Source organism: Magnolia sinica, chromosome 1 (genome assembly GCF_029962835.1).
Source record: "Magnolia sinica isolate HGM2019 chromosome 1, MsV1, whole genome shotgun sequence".
NCBI classification, from domain to species: Eukaryota; Viridiplantae; Streptophyta; class Magnoliopsida; order Magnoliales; family Magnoliaceae; genus Magnolia; species Magnolia sinica.
Window position 1 is genome coordinate 84,864,917 of NC_080573.1, and position 16,763 is coordinate 84,881,679.

Below are 16,763 nucleotides of genomic sequence, written 5' to 3' on the forward strand. Positions count from 1 at the left end.
AAAACCGTATGTGTTATTAAATTCGGCATATAACTGCTATGGATTATATCTGTAGCTATTGTAATCTATGGCTACAGATTAAATCTGTAGCCATAGATATAACTGCTACAGATTATATCTATATGTACTTTTCGCTACGAATATAACTGTTATGGATTATATCTATAGTTATTGTAATCTATGGGTACGGATTATAACCTAGTAATCTGACAACCGCATGTGTTATTAAATTCGGCATATAACTGCTATGGATTATATCTGTAGCTATTGTAGTCTATGGCTACGGATTAAATCCGTAGCCATAGATAAACCTGTTACAGATTATATCTATATGTACTTTTCGCTACAAATATAACTGCTATGGATTATTTCTGTAGTTATAGTAATCTATGGCTACGGATTATAACCGTAGCCATAGGTTTAAGACCTATTGTTATGGCACTTATGACTACGGTCGTGCTACGAACTAAAGCCGTAGCCATAGGTCTATGGCTATGGCTTTTATCCATAACCCTTGCCCAGTTTGCTGGTAGTGTTAACCATCATTACTCCCAAGGCATAGCCCACTAGAATCTATCCTATGATGGGGGCCCAAGGTCCTTATGCTAGCTAGGAGATGGATGGGCATCATAGACATTATATCACGGTGGAATCACACATCATAGTTGGGCCTTATCTCATGGGCCTCATATGCACCAGAATGGGCCTCATATACACCATATGGGCCTCACACAAAGGCCTCATGTACATCATATTGGGCCTCACACAAGGGCCTCATGTACACCATATTGGGCCTCAAACAGGGGCCCATGAGCTAGGAATAATGGATGGATAATGTATGTAACACATACAATATAGTGGGCCTGATGGGGCAGCCCATATAGTCCAGAAAATGGACGGACAACATGAATATACAATAAGGTGGGCCTCACAGGTCAGCCCTATGGTCCAAAAAAAATAGATGGACAGTGTGCTACAACACACACACATCAAGGTAGGCTTGAACAGTTTAGGTGGACCCAGATCATACAGTAGGTGGGCCCTATGTTTACACCGCAGGTGGGCCCACTGTCCATGGTCAGACGGTGAGGATATACAACACATACATCATGCTGATCCCACCGTCCAACAGGCTGGATGGTGGAATACATAAATCATGGTGGGGTCCACATCCCATGTGGATGGCCTGGATAAGACACGTACATCATGTGGGTCCCATGGTTGGACATACGGGGTGGAAGTAAAGTACATAAATTGAGGTGGGTCCCACCTCCAGAGGATGGATGGTGCTGATACAACGCATGCATCATGTCAGGGCGCACCGTCCAGCCTGGGTACACACGTGTAGGGTGGGCCCTATAGATGGATGGTGTGGGAGGCATATACATCGAGTGGGACCACATGTGTGGCCCACCAAAGCTTTGAATAAAGCTAATATTTGTATTTTCACTCTGTCCAAGGGTGCTAGACGGTACCAATAGTGCTGGACGTCAGCAAGGTGGGACCCACGGGCAGTCGGCATGGATGAAACATATACATTATGCAAGGGGTCCATGTGGGTGGGCCACCCATCCAGAAAATCATGCTGATCCTTGAGTTTTCCCCCATCCAGATTGGCCCGAAAATGGGCAGTAAGGTGACCCCAAAAATCTGAATGTGCGGGGGTTCCATGTTTGGATAGCAACATGCATCAGGTGGGCCATCATGCAAGGGATCAAGAGAGGGAGAAAGGGAAAAACATGTGATGGACGAGCCCCACCACTATGGGTCCCTAAATGCATGTATCTACATACACCATACATTCATAGATCAAGATGAGTCCATGCATTGCATGGCCCTACAAAAAATCTAAAATCAAGGTCTAGGTGACCCATCAAATCTATGGATTAAATCAAAACATCATGATGGGGTCCATGGAGAATGACCCCATCATGGATCATGCATGCATCAAGGATGGGCCATTGGCCACATTCAAGGGACCAAGTAAGATCTCCACCATTGATTGGTGGGTCCTACATGCTCCCATGCAATAAAAACCAAAGATCTAAGAAATGAAAGAAAGATCTAGTCCTAAACATCCACCCACCTTGGATCTTTAACTTCTTCTTCCAACTTAGGGTCCTAGAGCTCCAAAGGAATGAGTTTCAATGGTTGAGATGGCTTTGGAATGGTTGGATTAGGAGGAAAGGAGGGTGAAGATGGCTGGATTTTGGAGATGGGTTAGGACGTCCAAGGGCTTGCAATGGAGGAGAAATGAAGAGAAAGAGGGAGGGAGAGAGATAAGAGAGAGAGAGAGAGAGCTATCCTCTCTCTTAGGTAGGCAATCATGAGATGGAAGGTAATAATAACAAGCATGGCTAGCTAGCCATGATTGCTTTGTAAGAAGCATGAGGCTAGGGGCTAGGGAAGGGTGATGTCACCCCTAGGGTGACATCATCCTAATGATGGGTTTTTCTAGGAAAAAGCAACAACTGGGATAGGTGAGTCTTGCAATCAAGCGATCAATGGTCAGGATAATGCGCGGGCCAGATCTCACAATCTAAGCATTGGATTGGTGCATAAGACAGCGTCAGAACTATGGTGACGACATAGTTGCAATGGCATAGCTCTCTTGTCAAGCTGACTCGAGTTGACAGGTAGTAACTTAGGGCCGTGTGCAAATGCTAACTATAGGTCATGGGTTGCCGGAATTCGACCCGGAGGACCACAAGATCCAATGAAATGAAATGGTCACTAGGACACAGGTCTGACAGATGGTTCATCTGATTCTAAATGCAGCGGGGCCGGGATAATGCTGGAGGCTCCTGACCAGACCTGCATATAGTATGCCATAATATTTGGATTTTAAGAGTCGAACAACGTAGCAGAATATAAAGCCCTGTTGGCCAAACTCAAGCTAGCAGCAGCAATCGGAGCCCAACACCTAGAAGTCCATAGTGACTCACAACTCGTTGTTAATCAAATAGCTAGTGAGTACCAAGCCAAAAAGGAAAGGATTAAAGCCTACTTATAGAAAGCCTAAGAACTAATCGACAAATTCTCAAAGTGCAATATCGGCATAATCCCCAGGTCGAAAAACTCCAAGGAAGACATGCTAGCAAAGCTCACCGCAGCAATAGAGGATGATATCCCGAAGTCAACCCTAATTGAGCTCCTAACCGAGCCGAGCATCAGCGAGACTGACCCAACCACAGTCCTTCTAATAAATCCAGGACCAACTTGGATGGACCCAATAATCAACTATCTCAAAGAAGAAAAATTGCCCAAATATCAACTGGAGGTGCGTAGACTTTGGTCCAGGGCAGCTCGGTACACTATGGTTGAAGACATTTTGTACAAAAAAGTATACTTCCTCCCTTACCTCAGATGCCTCTGACCTAATGAAGTCGAATACATCTTGAGAGAAACCCATGAAGTCATTTGTGGTAACCACTACAGCAATCGGGCCTTGCTCACAAATTTATCCAACAGGGATATTTCTGATCGACCATCCAGATAGACGTCAGGCAATATACTAAGAAACGTGATAAGTACAGTAATTTGCAACGATACCCCGTTAACCACCCGAGCAGCTAATATCTATGACCAGACCGTGTCCCTTCGCTCAATGGGGGATCGACATCATCGGCCCCCTACCAACTGACAAGGAGTAGACCAAATTTATAGTTGTCACGGTCAACTATTTCATTAAATGGGCCAAGGCTGAGCCCCTAGCAAAGATTACCGAGAAGAAGATTACCGACTTCATCTAGAAAAACATTATATGCCGGTACAGAATCCCCCACACGATCATCTTAGAAAATGGGAAACAGTTCAACAACAACCGATTCTAAGACATGTGTGACAACGTCAAAATTTGAAATGTCTGCTCATCACCCTGGCACCCCCAGGCCAATGGATCGGTTGAGGCAGTTAATAAGATCATCAAGGGTCACCTCCGAACTAAACTCGAAAAAGCTAAAGGAGCTTGGGCAAAAGAACTCTCCCCATTCTCTAGGCATACTGAACCACTACTCGGATGGCCACAGGAGAAACTCCTTTTTTCCCAATCCTTTGGCACTGTAGCAGTTGTCCCTATTGAAATCAAAGTCGTAACTGCTCAAACCTGCTCCTACAACAAACAATAGAACGTCGAGTAGATAATGTTGTACCTAGACCTAGTCGAAGAAGGGAGTAAGCCCAACTTAGAGTTGCAGCTTGGCAACAGCAGGTCGCTCATTTCTACAACTCTAGGTTAAAGATGAGGAGGTTCCAAGCCAGGGACCTAGTCCTCCGTAGGACCTTCTATAATACCAAGGAGCTCGGCTCAGGGTCCGAAATGGCAAAGCCCCTATGCAGTGACGGGCATGAGCCGACTAGGAACATACCGACTCGAGGATATGGAGGGATGAAAATACAAGCTATAGAAGTCCTAGAGGGAGATGAATAAGATAATGCCAAATATTTTGATATAATGTGGAATAATAAATCAATGTAATACAATTTTGCAAAGTATTGAATTCTTGATATCAAATAGTTCGTAGGACAACCTTACACCTAAAAGATTTAGGTAGGACAATCTTATATCACAACGTCTTTGAAATTAAAATATCAAACTAATTGCAAAGAATAAGAAAAGCACAATAACACAAATAATAAAATCCAATCACCATAATGCACAAAAGAATTATAGTGGTTTGTTGCCTCAATGCAACCTACTCCACTCTCAAAATTACTACCCTCACAATTTTGGCTTTCACTATTTCATGATTTTTCAGTGTCACCTTATAACCTTATACAGTTATTGAGATTTTCATAGGCTATCATAAACAAACCCACTTTGTGATTTTATGGGGTCACCATAATCAAACCCGCTGAGATTTCTCGGCTATCTTAGAAAAATAAAAACTGAAATAAAATAAAAGACAGTACTTATCTTCAATTTGGCGAGTCGAAGTCATAGCTGTAGCTTGAATGCACGTTCATCTTCTTGGGATATTGATGAATTCGTTGTATGAATTCAACCCAAAAAGATACAAAGGGATCTAATAGATTTTCAATGAAATGAATGAAACTCTATTGCTGCAGATTCGATTCTCCATTTTCTCAAAGTAGAGTATGGATTACTCTATAAAAAATAATTTAATCTAACTTTGAAAAGGAGAATAGAATAAGATAATAATAAAATATGAATTACAACATAAATAGCTTAAGGAGGCTTGAAGGATCTCTCTTTACAACACAATATATGACTATGAATTTTCATGGTTTAAAGAGTAAAAGAAAGTCTCTATATATAGCCAAGGATTTATATAGTTCGGCTAGCCCAAGTTTTAGTTCAGCTGGCCAAACTTCAAAGATTACGTTCTAATCAGAATCTAAAAATCGTGGGATAAAATTTTTCAAAACTTTGGCTGGCCTAAGCCTAGGTTCGGCTAGCCTAAGCTCAGGCTCGGCTAGCCTAACTGGTCTAGATTTTAAAATTGTTCCATTACTGGAAACTTGACCGAACCACCTTGGGCTGGCTGAAGTAAAGTTCGGCGGGCAGAACCTCACCTTGGGCTGACCAAACTTACCGTAAAAAAAAGATATTTTGAGATTTGAATTTTGTCCAAATCTTGTAGGGTTGGTCCAAGTACTTAGGCTGGCCTAACTAGAGTGTATTTAACATTAAATATGATTCAAATTATGTATGAGTGAAATACACCTAACCTATGGTCAAATTAGGTTTATACCACATGTATGTTGACTCATATGAAGTGTTCTGAACCTCGAATCATTAAAGTTTTGCTTTGAGATGTTGAGCCTTCCTTCTAAATGCTTGATCGAGTTGATAGCTTGTTTTCAGTCGAGCTTGTGATTGTAACCGGACTACAAAATTTGACAAACTAAGATGCACTTTAAGTATAAGCACTTGTAATCTCCCCCTTTGTCAATTTCGTGACAAAACTCACTTAAATAACAATACAACTCAGCACAATATATTACAACATCTCAAACAACACAAATCTTTTGAGTCGACACTATTAATCTTATTACTCCCCCTAAGATGATGCATCTGTATCACTCCCCCTAAGCACTTAGTCATATCTGCAAAAATATTGTTCATAGAGTGCATGCAAATATGTGTGCTCATAAATGAGAGAAATAATGATATTGATCCCATATCCATATCACAAAAATATATGATATTTCTCCCCCCTTTTGTCAGAAGTTAACAAAGCGAGAAGCAATAAATGAAGCACAATGGATATAAGGAGCAAATAATATAGGGATTAACTAGTATAAAATAAGCATAACATAGTGTCATATCCAGGTGTATGTCAGTAAGAGTAAAAATATAGCAAGTTATTACAAACTAAGAGTATTTAATCAATCAGAATTAGAGGAGGATGATGCCGGCATGTCAAGGTCATTAATCCACAGACTCCTGTTGAAATGATGAAAGTACTTTTTCATGTACTTCATCTGTTGTTTCTGAGAAACGTGTAGGTTATCCACATTCTTCTCTAAATTATCCAACCTATCTGAGAACTGAGAGGGCTGGAAGTCAGAGTCATTGGTATCATCAGATTCTTTGAGATCTGCAAAGATATTATCCATATTGACATCTTCTTCAAGAACACCTTCCTGATCTCCTTACTACTCAAGCCTTAGTTTAAGTTACATCATGTTGAGATTAACATTACCAAATGGGAGCACAGACTCCGGTGCTTCAATTGCAGGGATTTGAACATTATACCGCAATACAATGCAAATCACAAGATATGCCAAAGGAATATAGCCATGATGAGGATGAAGATGGTACTCGATGATCTGATAGGTGATTAAAGATGAAAGACAGATAAGGATACCAGAAATGACTGAATGAAGGATACACATCATATAGGGAGTAAGGTCTGTCTTATTCCCACGACGAGGATAAACATTCTGTATTTTGGAATAAGATTGTAGGTGGGGAGTGAGTTATGGTTACACCAGGTTGCATTAAAACCGCATAACTTCCTAGTGAGAGACTCTCTTTCCATTTGGTACATATCTTCAAAGATTGGTGGAATAGAGATTCCTTCCTCCGCCATATCAATATCTAAGATTGATGATATGATGGAGGGGTTAATTGAAACCGTGTCTTCCACAAACTAAATGGATAATGTTAATTGATCTAAAGACGTAGTCATTATAGATGGATATAACCCTCTTGTGATAGACCAATAAGATTAAAGTGCTTTTGTTTGTCAATAATGTGAAGGTTGAGTCAGTCAGTACAGTAAGCCCCATATGAAAAGACTATAAGAAGCAGACTCAATAAAATGGATGGATCAAGAGCTTCAAAGGTAAATTAAACCTCACATCCCATGACCAAAACACCTCAGGTATGGGAAAAACACCTCAAGTATATAATACCTATTAAAAAACACTCTAATCTATTTAAAAACTAACAAGAAAAATATGTTTTATAGATTTGGTAATAGAAAACTAAGTTGGAAAGTTATATGAAAATTATATCAATTTTCTACCTTCTTCGAGTCATCGAACATTATTCGATGACATTGAACATTCATGTTTGATGACATCGAATCTGACTCGATGACTCGAAAAAGCGCCTTTAGATGTCCAGCAAGCTTAATCAAAAAATCATCTGAAAACTTGATGAATCGAGACAACGTTTGATGTCATCAAAATTCAAATTTTGATGACATTGAATCACGTTCGATGACATTGAACAAAGGAATAAAAATGTCCAGAAAGCTCTGAAGAAAAATCACTTAAAAGGTCGAGGAATCGAACTTGATTCGATAACATCGAAATTTAAATTTCGATGACATCGAATCACGTTCGATAACATCGAATTTAGTCAAGAAATTGTCCAGCTAGATTTAACATATTTTTATCAAAAATCTTGAGTCATCGAACTAAAACTCGATGACATCGAAGGTATCTTTTGATGACATCGAACCTGATTCGATGACATCGAATGCAGAAAGATTTTGCCCATTTTATTTCCGTTGGGATTTTTATCTATATATCTGGAAGTTTACTTTCTGAGTTTATATTGAGAAAAAGAGAGAGTTCTAGGAGGGTAACTTCTTACCTACCACCATTAATCCTTTTTCTCATGGAAGTTCATCCCCCATCCCCTTCTTAATCATTGAATACCAATAGATTGGATTGAAGAATGAACTTCACCATTCAAGGATTTTCCAACAACTTACTTAATGACAAATCATCATGCTGGAATCCCTTGAATGCACAACCTTGGAATCACTGTCTCTTAATGATACACATTCATTAGAGGAGATTCCACCAAATATGTTGACCCAAACCTAGTTACTATTGGAGCATCTACAAGTGTTGAAGTTCAAGAGAGCTGAAGATCCTTCGCCATCAAGGGAGATCTTCTTCATCATGTACTGAATGGGGCTCACCTACTTACAAGTAAGTCTTTAAGAGTCCATCGAATCTGAGGATCCTTCCTTGTGTAGGATTGGTCTTCAGGTTGTGTTTCACAATCTTACCAAGACCTTTTATAGGCCTCCGACGGGAGAATATGTATAGAGTCCTTGTGTAGGATCTATTGTGCCTTGTGTAGGCATGTTTGGTTGCCTTGTGTAGGCATGTTTGGTTGCCTTGTGTAGGCATTAGTTGCCTTGTGCAGGCACGATTAGTTGACTTGTGTAGGCATGATTGGTTACCTTGTGTAGGCATAACCGGTTGCCTTGTGTAGGCATGAATGCCTTTGGTAGGCAATTCCGTGTGTAGGATATATTTGTATTATGTAGAAAATACCTTGTATAGGTTGTGAAGGTTTGTGGTTAACCTAATTTAAAACCATCAGATAGTGAAATCTGACACACTCTAGGGTGGAGTGCATCAGCCGGGAGTGGAGTAGGCACGTAGCTGAACCACTATACATCAATGTGTTTGTAATGATTCTTGCATATTTGGATTGATGGCTTGATATGATTAAATATGCAGTATTTGTCTTTTGATTAATTTGGATCTTTAATATGCTTTATAGCCATGAATGTGAATGATTCTATGATAATCTTACTTAACTAATTTGGATTAGTAAATATTACAAGTCAATAAGATTAGAATTTTTGAAACGTCCTATTCACCCCCCTCTAGGACACTTTGACTAATTCCATACTTCTACTATAGCGGTTCCTCTTGAAGGGTTTAATCACTTAGAGGAAGATCATGACTGAAGTTTGAATTATGGGCAAAGGAGATGGACCATCAGTCTCACGTCCTCCCATCTTTAATGGCTACTTCTTACAGACTTCAGATCATGATGTTTGGGAGATAGTTGAGAATGGATATGTTGCACCCACTGAACAGGTGGTACTCAAAAATGGTACAACAATCTCTAAACCCAAACCAAAAGAAAAGTGGACTCAATTTGACAAAGAAATGAGAATGTGCGAAGCCAAATCTATGAATGCAATTTACTATGGAGTTTCACTAATGTGTTTAGTCAGATAAGTATGTGTGTAAACTCAAAGGCAGGATGGGAATTATTAGAAACTACCCATGAAGGAACTAACACAGTAAAAATGTCAAGGCTGCAACTTCTGACATCTCAATTTGAGCACATAAAGATGGAAGAACATAAGACATTCATGGAGTTTTTCACTAGGTTGAATGGTATATGTAACTTCATTTGGAGGGGGGGGGGGGGACTTGGGGAGAGAATTTCGGTATCCAAAGTTTGTAGGAAAATTCTGAGATCCTTGCCAGAACGATTTAACCACAAGGTCCCCACCATAGAAGAATGTAGGAACATTGAGGAAATGAAAGTAGAAGAACTAGTATGTTCCCTACAAACCTTTAAACTGTACCTCAAACCACACACAAAGTCCAAAAGTAAGGCTCTCATGACCTCTAAAAATATGACTGGGTTAGAGGAAGATGAAAGTGAAAATGAAGGTAGTGATGAGGAAGTAGCTCTCTTAGTGCAACGATTCAAAAAAAATTTCAACAAGAATCGTGGGAAAACAATTGAACAACAAACGCTAAATAGGTAAACCTTTTAGAAAGTCCAAAGAACCCCAATGTTATAACTACAGGAAATATGGTCATTTATCCACTAATTGTCCTACCAAAAAATTGAAAGGAAAGGCTATGGCAGCCACATGGGATGACACAGATGAATCAAATTCTGAAAGCAGTGATTCTGAAAGTGATGGAGACCAAAAGTCCTTAAAAATACTTATGGTCTTCACCATGTTATTCCCAGCTCAAAGGATAATGAGGAAAGAGATGAATTACAAGCCAAAGAGACACACCCCTTAGATGATGAGGAAGAAGTAGAAGAAGAAGAAAAGGACAACATCCATGATGCTTATGATCAACTTTGTATCCACAACATTAGTGTCCTTAAGAAACTTGGTGTTGCTGAAAATAAAAACAAACAGTTAGAAGATGATTTGAACAAAACTTTAGAGATCAATACCCATTTGATAAATGATCTTCAGTAATACCATGTGGAAAATGACAAGCTTAAAAGGAAAACATCATTCCTTAAATCTGAAACACAAAAATTAAACAAGCAGATTGGACTCTTAGAATCAGAGAATATGCACCTTTAGAATGAAAATCATAAACTTATCTTTGATATAGAAAAATCAAAACAATCCGTTGAACTTGGTCATAGGTTTTCCCAAAGTAGTGAAAAACTGGAAAAACTTTTAGGGATGGGAAGAACACAGAGGGATAGGAGAGTCTTAGGCTATGAAATTTGTAAATCAAATTCCTTTCCTGCAGCACAGGTGACTAAGAAAGTAGTTGCATCTAGAAGAAACACAAAGAATACTCCTATTTGTCATTCTTGTGGAGACTTGGGACATTACAATTTTGAATGTCTTACATTTGGTAAGTCTCACTCCACTTCCGGGTTAAACTATTCTGGCAAATTTAAACCAACCGGAAGAACATTGCAAAAATCAAAGAGTCCTTCAAAACGCACACCGTATGAAGGAAGAAAATATCCTACTCCACCCAAGATGACAAAAAGGATGGAGGAGCTACTAAATCAGGTAGCTCAACTAAATTAAAAAACCAAAGAATTGATGAGACATGGGAAACTAGTTCAGTTGCCCGAGAAATCCAAACATCCCTAAGGTGAAGACAGTGCCATCTTTGAAGAAAATTGTCACCAAATGGGTAATAAAGAATAAGAACAACTGTCTTGTAATCATATTGCTCTCAAAGCAGGAAGTAGTTCTAAGTGGTATCTTGATAGCGGTTGCAGTAGACACATGACCGGTGGCCGGACTCATTTATATAATTATTCAGAATTTGATGGTGGGTCAGTTACAATTAGAGATGGGAGCTCTTCTAAGATAATTGGGCAAGGAACAATAGTTGGCCTGGGATTACCCACAATTGAAAACGTTCTTTGTGTAGAAGGATTGAAACATAATCTCCTAAGTATTTCCCAAATTTGTGACAAAGAACACATGGTCACTTTCTCCAAAGATGTGTGCAAGATCTCAGACCTTATAGGAAAATTCATTATGAAAGGTCTTTGCATAAGTGACAACTGCCATGTAATTGAAAGTAGTGGGGAAAATGACATATCTACAAGATGCCACATGGCAGTAAATAACGAATCAAGTTATGACACCAAAGACTTGGACATGCCCACTACTGGAACTTGGCAAAGCTAAGCTTAAAAAATTTGGTGAGAGGTCTACCCAAGATTCGAAAGGAAGAGAAGATTGTTTGCGGTGATTGTCTCAAAGGCAAACAGATAAAGGTTAGACATAAAAATACAACCATTGTAGCAACTTCCAAACCAATTGACTTGTTGTACATAGATCTTGTGGGTCCCACCAAAGTTGAGAGCCATAGTAGAAAAAGATATTTTCTTGTAGTGGTAGATGATTTCTACAGATTCACATGGGTCACTTTTCTTAGGGAAAAATCTGATGCATTTGATGAATTCCAGATTATGGCAAAACGACTCCAAAATGAGAAAGGATATTGCATAAATCGTATAAGGAGTGATCACGGTGGGGAATTTGAAAATGATCAATTCTAAAAGTATTGTGATGTGAATAGAATACGACATGAATTTTTAGCCCCAAAAACACCACAACAAAACGAAGTAGTTGAAAGAAAGAACCGGGTGTTTTAGGAAATGGGCTCGGTTATGCTAAATAGCAAGAACATGGTTAAAAGCTTCTGGGCCGAAGCTATTAATTCCGACTGCTACACAATCAATAGGGTGTATCCGAGAGTAGGATTGAATAAAACACCTTTTGAATTGTGGGATGGAAAGAAACCTAGTGTGAAATACTTTCGTGTCTTCGATAGAAAATGTTACATTCTTAAAGATAGAGAGCAACTAAGTAAATTTGACTCTAAAAGTGACGATGGTATTTTCCTCGGATATTCCCTAAATAGTCGTGCTTATAGAGTGTATAATTTAAGGACTCTTACTATACAAGAATCTCTCAATGTGGTTGTTGGTGACCAACCTTATGACGAAAATAATCCTTCAATTAATATAGAGGATGATGTGGATTCATGCATAATAGGTAAATCTGATAACAAATCTGTCTCCCCTAATGAACCTTAGCCATTGTACAACACTCCATTCATTAAGGATCATCCTCATCATTGGAGATCCTAATGACATTGTGAAAACTCGACGTCAACTTGAGGGTATTAATAGTCATCTTTGCTTCACCTCAAAGATTGAGCCCAAAAATGTTATAGAAGCTCTCCAAGATGAATACTGGATTACGACTATGTAAGATGAGCTACAACAATTTATAAGAAATGAGGTATGGCAACTAGTTCCCAGACCACTTGATACAAATATCATCGGAACCAAATGGATCTTCAAGAACAAATCCGATGAATCTAGGAATGTGGTAAGAAATAAGGCAAGACTGGTGGTGCAAGGATATTCACAAATAGAGGACATCGATTTTGATGAAACTTTTGCCCCAGTAGTGCGTCTTGAGTTTATAAGGATTCTCATGTCTATTGCTTGCGCTTTACGATTCAAATTGTTTCAAATGGACATGAAAAGTACCTTTCTCAATGGTGTACTTGAGCAAGATGTATATGTTGAACAACCGAAGGGATTCTTAGATCCTAAGTATCCTTATCATGTATATCTATTAAGCAAAGCCCTTTATGGTCTTAAACAAGCACCCGGTGCATGGTATGATTGCTTGATGCAATTTTTGCTTGACCACCATTTTTGTCAGGGAAGTGTTGATAAAACACTATTTACACAAAAGATAGAGAACTCCTTACTCATTGCCTAGATTTATGTGGATGACATAGTCTTTGGATCCACTTGTGAAGATGTTGCTCATAATGTTTCCAACTTAATGAAATCTGAATTCGAAATGAGCATGGTTGGTGAGCTGAATTTCTTTCCTAGGCCTACAAGTGAAGCAAATGCATAATGAGATATTTGTATGCCAGTCCAAATATTCAAAAGATCTAGTCAAAATATTTGGAGTTAAATTTGAACGTACTCATCATACTCCCATGAGCACCACACTCAAACTTTCCAAAGATGTGAATGGCAAGAGTGTGGATCAACACTTGTACCGTAGCACGATAGGTAGCTTACTATACCTAACCGCGAGTCGGCCGAATATAGCTTTTAGTGTTGGTGCATGCATACGATTTCAGGCCAATCCAAAAGAATCTCATCTATCCATGGTTAAAAGTATTATCAAGTATGTGGCTAGAACTACCACTTTCGGCTGATGGTACCTGTTCAATACATCTACTATCATTACTGGGTATTTCAATGCCAATTTGGCTGGAAATATAGACAATCACAAATCAACTAGTGGTGGTTGTTTTTATATCAACAACTGTCTTGTATCATGGCAAAGTAAAAAAATAAAACTCAATATCTTTGTCCACTGCTAAGGTCGAATACATAGCAACCGGTAATTGTTGCACACAACTTCTTTGGATGAAACAAATGTTGAGGGATTATGGGATTGAACATCCACAATGACACTTTTTTGTGATAATACAAGTGCCATTAATATTTCTAAAAATCTAGTCTAACATTCAAGAACAAAGCACATTGACATTCGACACCATTTTATACAAGAACTTGTCGACGACAAAATTATTGTGTTGGATCATGTGCCTACTAAGCGCCAAGTTGTTGATATCTTAACAAAGCCCCTGGATGCCAATAGATTTGGAGACCTCCAAAATTCTATTCGAATATGTGCAATCTGATATAGTTTATGGTCCATGAACGTCTAATGCTATATTTGAGGACTTTGGGCCTCCAAAATTATTTTTGATCATTAACATAGGACCATGTTTATAATTTTATTTTATATTGTTTTTGTATAAATTTTGTTGAGTGTACAAGTTGATAAGTAGCTATATTCTTTTGTACATCTCCTTGATCAAATCGAAGCTGTTAGACAAATCCTAAACTTCTTGCTTCGATGAAACATTCGATGAATCGAAAGCCACCTCGATGACATCGAATTAATTTCGATGGCATCGAAGGCATATCGGGAACTGAACTGTTCGACATTTCTTGTTGTCATCGACCGACTCTTCGATGACTCCAACATCTGGACATTCAATGACATCGAATCAGTTTTGATGCCATCGAAGAACCTCGACCTATAAAAGTGCGAGCGAGTGCGAAAACCCCATTTTGGGTTTCTTTTTGGGTGGTTGTTCATCCTCCTCACGCCTTCCGTTTGATGGTGTCATGATACGTGTCTTAAGCTCCAATCAGCTCTAATCTTGGTAAATCTTTCATCTTTCCATCTCATTTTTATCAATCGGTGGGTTTTTGGTTGTCTTCTTCTTGAACAACGGTTAAAGATAAGGGTCCAATTTCTACTCACGGTGAGTCATCAAATGCAAGAAAACATAGAAACACACGCCTATCTCCATCTCCTCTTCTTCTACAGATTCATCTTCGGACATAGAACCAGCGATTGAGCGGATTATCCTTAGTACATGTATCGAACCCTTTGGGGTTGAACTTCTTCTAGGGATAAATGGATGGTACAATATCGTAAATCTAGGTGGCGAGTTTCAATATGATCTCATATATCAGTTTCTAAACTCTTATCACACTGTTCACGATGATCCCCCATCCATCAATATCATGTTCATGAACTAGACCAAGCTCGTCACTCCTATGTTGTAGGTCATCTCTTGGGTCTGGAAGTTACTTGTATTTAAGGCCCATATCTTAGTCTATACCATTACTTAGACTTCTGTAATCATTCACATCGAATTTCGGTGACCTGCGACCTATTGACGGCATTTGCACAAAACCCTAATTCGTATCCCATAGATCTGAGTTGACTTGACTCAAAACTTATACCCTAGTGACCGCACCGTTGCCGCTATTCCAACGCTGCATCTTACACACTAATGTCATACCCGGGCTAGGAGTTGTGGGCCTGCGTATATTTCGAGAAAATGCCATGCATTGTAAATCCTGAGAGAATCTCTACCCAACCTATAACATCAATCAATCAAGAACAACCCATCACTCCACCCATCACACCCATCCATCTCTTACACAAGCCATCCCCAAAGCCAACTCTCTCTTACACGCACCTACACCTCTCATGTCACTCCTCTTACACACCCATTCCTCTCATCCCATCCCTCTTACACAACACCACTCCTCTCTCATTTCACTCCATCCCATCTCATTTCTCTACCCAAAAAATTCCAAGCAACCAAGAGAGAAGATCCTAAGGAGAGAAAAGAACCCAAGTATGTGGCCCACTTCCTACCCCTAATCTCTCATCTTAACCCTTCAATTCCATCATCCTCCATCAAAGAAGAAGCCAAGGAGCTTAGCATTCTAAGGAACCAAGAAGAAGTGAAATCAGTGGGTGTTTATAGGACTAGGTTTGTGATTTTGATGATGGTCCAAGTGGGGCCTACCGATTGATGGTATGGATCTCACTTTGGACCCTAGGTGTGGCCAATGGACCACCATGATTATATATATATATATATATATATATATATATATATATATCCATATTGGGGCCATTCTCCATGGACCCCACCGTGATGTTTATTTGATGATCATCATGTAGTGGTCATCTAGACCATAAGTTTGTGGTGGGGATGGCATCCCCACCTTGATTTCCATTTTTGAGAGCCCACATGTTTTGGGACCCATCTTGATGTATGCATTGTATCATAGAAGGGAGCTGATAGTGGCGAAGCTCCCTCTATCACCACACGTCTCTCTCTCTCTCTCTCTCTCTCTCTCTCTCTCTCTCTCTCTCGTTCTTATATGATGGCCCCCTTGATGATGAATTCGCTTTATCCACGTGGTCCATTTCGCGGACAGCATCCACTGTCCAAACCGGGGGCCCACCTTATTGTCGTATCCAGCTGACCGAACCCAGGTGTCCGTTTGGACAGACCCTGATGAAGGGAAAATACAAATTTAGCCTTCTCTAAGGCTTGTGGGCCACGCTGATGTGGACCTCACTTGATGTATCTATTTTACCCACGCTGTCTGTTAGTTGCTGTTGGACCAGCGGCCCACCATGATGTGTTGTACCCACACCGTCCTAGGGCATGGGACCCACCCTGCTCACATGTGGTGTCTACACCGTCCAGCTAGGACAGAGGGACCCACCGTGATATATGTGTTTTATCCATGATGTACATGTTTCGTCCACGTCGTCCAGTGTGTCTAGATGGTGGGACCCACCCTGCACGTGTTGCATGTGTGGTGGGACTCGCATGTGTTTCATCCAGACCATCTAGATCATGGGGCTTGC